This window comes from Lemur catta, chromosome 13 (genome assembly GCF_020740605.2).
Source record: "Lemur catta isolate mLemCat1 chromosome 13, mLemCat1.pri, whole genome shotgun sequence".
NCBI lineage: Eukaryota > Metazoa > Chordata > Mammalia > Primates > Lemuridae > Lemur > Lemur catta.
This window is the reverse complement of record NC_059140.1, coordinates 5,718,363-5,724,832: the sequence shown is the minus strand read 5'-3', so window position 1 is coordinate 5,724,832 and position 6,470 is coordinate 5,718,363.

The window sequence follows — 6,470 nt, the reverse complement described above, 5'->3', positions numbered from 1 at the left end:
GATACCAAATCCTCTGGGATATCCGTAATATATAGCATATATCTGTTCTCCTGGTTATGAACATATATAGAACTTAGACTCAAAATAATTTATTATATACAATTTGTTTTTTAAAAGAATTAATAGTCTGAGTTTGATAATGGATTTGAAGACAATTCAGGTCAGCATCATGGAAACCTCACATAAACCAGCATTTTCACATGGAGAAGAGGATGCACTGAGTAATCAGAGTCGACTACCACAGCAATGAGACAAGTTCACATGATCAATTTCTACTTTCAAATTTATTCATTAATATACCACTTACAGCCATCATAGAAGAGAATAAAAAAGCATGGAAGTACGATTTTAAATTACTCACTGTACCTATAATTTCTCTTTGAATTCTCATGATTTAAAAATTTACGCAAATTTTACATTCTACTCCATAATGTAGTTGCATTTATTTTAGTTCAAAATACTTAAAGTTGCATGTTATAGAGTAAAATAAGCTCCCCAGGAATTGACCATGTTTATTCTATAATTTTGCATATTCTAGAAACATAGACATCCACCAAACTATTAATATACTTGTAAAAAGTTTTACATTTCTGGCAAAGTAATAGCATACTTTTTCCTCGGGATATAAAAAAATTTTATGATCAGAAAATCAAATATGGGCAGCATGGTGTCCTGAACTCACCATTGCAAGTAAGATGTCAACGTGCTGTCATTTTTATGCAATAAATTTGGATAAGTGTAACACATTTATGATGAAATCAAAGCAAAAGGCTCTGTAGAATGTAGTGTAGTAAAATCTATAGTAATTTTCATGATACTATCAAAATTTATATTGCTGGGTAGATCATGAATTCTACACAATTCCTGGAACCTAAAATTTTGTGTTGAAATTAAGGATAAATTCTATTCCACTGAACCACCACCCAGTTGCCATTTGAGCCATGTCTTACTTATTACAGATCATCAAATGTGTCACAGTCGTTCCTGTGCCTCTCTTCTGCCTTAATCTCCTCCTTCCTTTGCTGATAAAATGTACTCGTATTCAGGTCTTAGTTTGAAGAAACAGTTTCTAAGAGAGGTCTTTCCTATATTTAGGGATATAGATCTCTCTATATTTACCCCCTTTGATTCAGATTGTGTACTATCCTATAGTCTTTCAGCTTTTCCTGCCAGACTGTAAATTCTATGGGGGTGGAACTGTGTGTGTGACTAGTGTGTCTTCATTATCTAGGACAGCAATTGTCACTTGTTAAGTGCTCAATAAATATTTTAAATAAATCAATGAACACTGAACATTGAAGTGCAGCTTGAATCCCAGTAATACCAGGAATAACAACATTGTAATGGGAGGAGAGAAGGGACAAGAACCTACCTACTGGGTACAATAAACCCTGTTTTGGTGGTGGGTACACTTATAGCCATGAATCAAGCATTACAAAAGTGATCCATGTAATCAAAAACATTCCTGCCACATTAATACTTTGAAATAAAAATAAATTAATTAAAAAAATAAATAAATCTATGTTGAAAGAATCAAGGGTAGAATGAGCTACTGCAGTTGTGTGGTTGAGAGGTCCTGATGAAGGCATCTGCGTATGCGGGAAGCTTGGAAAAGATAAGATCCCTTGGGGCTAGAAAGTGAGAAAAAGCAAATGTTTATGTCAGGTTTAGACACAGTTCTCATTTTTGATATTGACTCTTCTAAAGCAGTGTGACTAATATTTCTTTGTTAAAGTTGTATTTCATGTGGACGTATTTTTTGTGAATCACCGATAAATTATTTTGTCCACATTGAAATCTATTCCTTGCTCTTAAGAGATAATAAAATAGGTAAGGGAAAGAAGAATATTGTAATAATACAATGGAAATAAGAGTGAAAATTTAGAAATCTGCTTTTAACCCCATCTTTTTTGTAGTAATAATATAAAATACAATGAAGACTAAAACAGAACATCTATCAGAGATTCTGTTCTCTACTTATGTTGACATGTAAAATGAGAGCCCCTATGTTGCCTATAGCATTTATAAGAAAATTTGCAAAAATATATTCAGATAAAGTTGGATCCTTAGGAACAAGTAATTATGTGCATTTTGCTGCAGTTTGCAAACTACACTTATTTTTAGATACTTTGCTCAAAGTGAAACAACTAGTTTCTGTTTTTTTCTTGTTTAATATGTCTCTGGTATCCAATTACAATGCACTACATTAAGTAAAATATTAACTATGCATATAACATTGTCTCTTTCTGGCCTACTAAAGATTGTCTTCATTGCTCTTCCTTCTGGTCATGAAGAAAGTGAAGATTCAATACCAGAATTCATATTTTATTCATTCCAAAATATTTATTAAATATCTACCATGTGGCCGGGCGCGGTGGCTCACGCCTGTAATCCTAGCTCTGGGAGGCCGAGGCGGGTGGATCGCTCAAGGTCAGGAGTTCGAGACCAGCCTGAGCAAGAGTGAGACCCCGTCTCTACTAAAAATAGAAAGAAATTATCTGGCCAACTAAAAATATATATACAAAAAAATTAGCCGGGCATGGTGGCTCATGCCTGTAGTCCCAGCTACTCGGGAGGCTGAGGCAGTAGGATCGCTTAAGCCCAGGAGTCTGAGATTGCTGTGAGCTAGGCTGACGCCACGGCACTCACTCTAGCCCGGGCAACAAAGTGAGACTCTGTCTCAAAAAAAAAAAAAATAAAAATAAAAAAATAAAATAAATAAATAAATAAATATCTACCATGTGCTAGGAAGTAGTAGCTTCTTCTTAGGAATTGAATGATAGCCTAATTCTCTTGCTATCTTATTTACACCATGGCTCTTGTGTAACGCTGCTGTGATTGTTTTGAAATGTGAGTATGATGAAGTTGATGTTAAGCCTAACAGACACACAGAAGTCTAGTTCCCAGGACTGCTTTACAGCTGTTGGATATGGTCTGTGACACAAATCTTTGTCAAAGCTGCTGGAGGACATGCTGGCCTTTTAAACTCATATTTATTTGATGACCTTTTTGCCTAGATGTTAGAATCAATACAGAATATTGTCCTTGTTATACTAATTAATTTCAGGGTTTTAAAATTAATAATGGCCATGATATGCAGAGAAGATACATCCACATAGAGTTTTCCCTCCATTTTATTGTGGTATAATTGACATAAAATCAACCGTACACATATAAAATGTACAAGTTGAGAAGCTTGACACAATTTGATGTCTTAGACACTTGTGAATCCAACCATCGCTACAATCAAGATAGTGAAATACCCATCACCTCCCAGAGTTTACTAATGTCCCTCATACTGCCCACCTCCCAGCCCTCCCCTTGCTGCCCTGCCTAGGCAGTCACTGGCCTGCTTTCTGTCACTATGGATTAGTCTGCTTTTTAGCAGAATTTTATAAGAGAGAAGTAGTATGTAGTACGTACTCTTTTGGGTCTCATTTTTTTATTCATCAATACTATTTTGAGACTAATCTGTGTTTTTCCATGCATTAATAGTTGGTTTCTTTTTATTGCTGAGTTGTATTACATTGTACAAATATAATACATTTTATCCATTTATGTGTTAATGGACTTTTGAGTTGCATCTAGTTTGAGGTTATTAAAAATAACTACCTTCTAGATGTTTTATATTTTTAAGTACCACATTTATATCTGATTCATTTAGAGTTGATTTCTCTGTGTGGTGTGAGGTATGGATCTGAGTTCATTTCTTTTGCACGTGGTTATCCAGTTGTTCCAGTACCATGTTGAAAAGTCTATTCTTCTTCAATTTATTTGCCTTTGCACCTTTGCCAAAAATCAGGTGCCCATATATTTGAGAGTTTATTTCTGGATTTTCTATTACATTCTATTGGGAAATCTGCTTAATTTAATGCCAATATCACACTGTCTTGCTTACTTTAGTTTCACATTAAGTGTTGAACACATGTAGGCTTAGCTTTTTCTATTAGTCTTCAAAGGCTTTCATTAAAAAATACTTCCCTTTCAACCACAGTTCTACGAAAAAAAAAAAAAAAACATAGGCTGGGTGGCATAAATAACAGAAATTTATTTTCTCAAACTTCTGGAAGCTGAAAATTGACCATAAAATGTCTGCAGTTTTGGTTTCTCCTCAGGACTTGGCTACAGATGGCCTCTTTGCTGTCTCTTCACTTGACCTTTATCTGTGCACGTACATGTCTGTGTCTCTTCCCCTACTTAAAAGGACTGGCCCTATTGGATTAGGGCCCCATCATTATGACCCCATTTAACTTTAATTACATCTTGAAAATATTGAAACTTCCAACTCAACATTTCTTTTTTATACAACCTGACAACCAGAGCTTTTTAATATTAGTGATGCCAAAATGTTTACCCAGCCCAGACCAAGTTCACACTTTTACTAGCACAGACCAAATGACTTTATTAATCCTAAACTATTATCTTTATCTCACATTCTACAACCAACCTGACAGCAAGTGCTTCAGAATATACACAACATGTGGCAACTTCTCACTACTTCCAGTGGGTCCACCCTGGTCTGGCCACCATAGCTCCCACAGCGATGCCTGCATCAGCTTCTTTACTGGGCTCCTGCTGGTTTCTCTTCTCTAAATTTACTTCGCTTCCCACTTATTAATGCCATTAGCTCTAGTTTGAAGAATGTAGTCATCATTGTAACTGAATAAAAACAGTATCCCAACAGTATGAGACAGGAAGAGATCACAAGTCTGCATCCCATGAGAGGGTGAAACATAGTTACATACTCTTGTGTAGCCTGCCCAAAGTGACCACTGTGCACAGTTTCAGTCCCACAGTTCCAGGAATTTGGTGTGACACGATTGGTTACTTCCACCTGAAGGCTTGACCCCATGACAAGATCTAGCTATTAATTATCATTTGCACATTCTGTTATGAGATTTGATTCAAATGAAAAGTCACCTTTTTTCTAACAGTTTCTTTTCTTCATTTTCTCCATTAAGTAGTGTCTTCTCTTTCTCAATAACCTAAGCGTTCTTTGTTACATGGTAAGAGGACATTGGCCATCAATTCCTAGAATACCATGTTCTGCTGCTTCTAACATTTTAAAATTTGAGGCTGTCCTCCTTGAAGGGATCTCACTTGTATAAGTGGCTTTCTCTCTCTCTCTCTTACTGAAAAATCATGTCCAATGGAGCCAAAATTTTGGTTAAACACTACATTTTTTTTCTCTTCCTCTGACAAATGAGCAAAATTTTCATCCTCTCTTTATATGCATTATTTTCAAGGGTCTCTATGTCTTTTTCCCTATTTTGTGGATGCTTTAAGAATAAAGTACTTTGGACTATCTATCCATTCATTTGACATTTTTATCAGTAATCATGGTCCGTGGCCTTGTATCTCCAATAAATGTATTCCAAATTTGTCATTTTGAGTCTCTAGGTTAAATAGTTTGTATGTAAAGCATTAAGGTGGATCATGAAAAGTCTATGGTAATTGTAGATCTCTAGAATTTCAATCACAAAATTTACTGAACTGAGTTTTTATTTGACATTAACTAATTAAATTTTAGTGACATGCAGTGACTTTTTTATTTTATTTTATTCTTTTTTATTATTATTTTTTTTATTTCAGCTTTTCATGGGGGTACAAAAGCTCAGGTTATATACGTTGTCCATGTCCCGCCCATCCCCCTGAGTCAGAGCCTTAAGTGTGTCCATTCTCCAGAGAGTGCGCCTGGCATTCACCATGTAGTCATACCTCCATCCCCTACTCCCCACTCCATCTCCCCGAGTCAGCACCTTCAAGCATGACCATTCCCCAGACGGTGCGGAAGGCACTCATCATGTAGGCATACATCCATCCCCTCCCCCCACCCGTCTCAGTCTGATATACAATTGGTACCCTTCCCCGATGTGTATTTAGGTGATTATCCAGGGAAACCAATATTCTGGTGAGTACATGTGATGCTTGTTTTTCCATTCTTGGGATACTTCACTTAATATAATGGGTTCCAACTCTCTCCAGCAGAACCAAAGAGATGTCGTATCATCGTTATTTCTTATAGCTGAGTAGTACTCCATGGTATACATATAACATTGTTTACTAATACATTCATGGATTGATAGGCACTTAGGTTGTTTCCACATCTTTGCGATTGTGAATTGTGCTGCTATAAACATTGGGGTACAGGTATCTTTGTTATAGAATGACTTTTGTTCTTCTGGTTATATGCCCAATAATGGGATTGCTGGATCAAATGGTAGGTCTACTTGAATCTGTTTAAGGTATCTCCATATTGCTTTCCACAGGGGTTACACTAGTTTGCATTCCCACCAGCAGTGTATGAGTGTTCCTGTCTCTCCGCATCCACGCCAACATGTGTTGTTTTGGGACTTTTTGATAAAGGCCATTCTCACCGGACTTAAGTGGTATCTCATTGTGGTTTTCATTTGCATTTCCCTAATGATTAGGGATGTTGAGCATTTTTTCATACGTTTTTTAGCAATTCT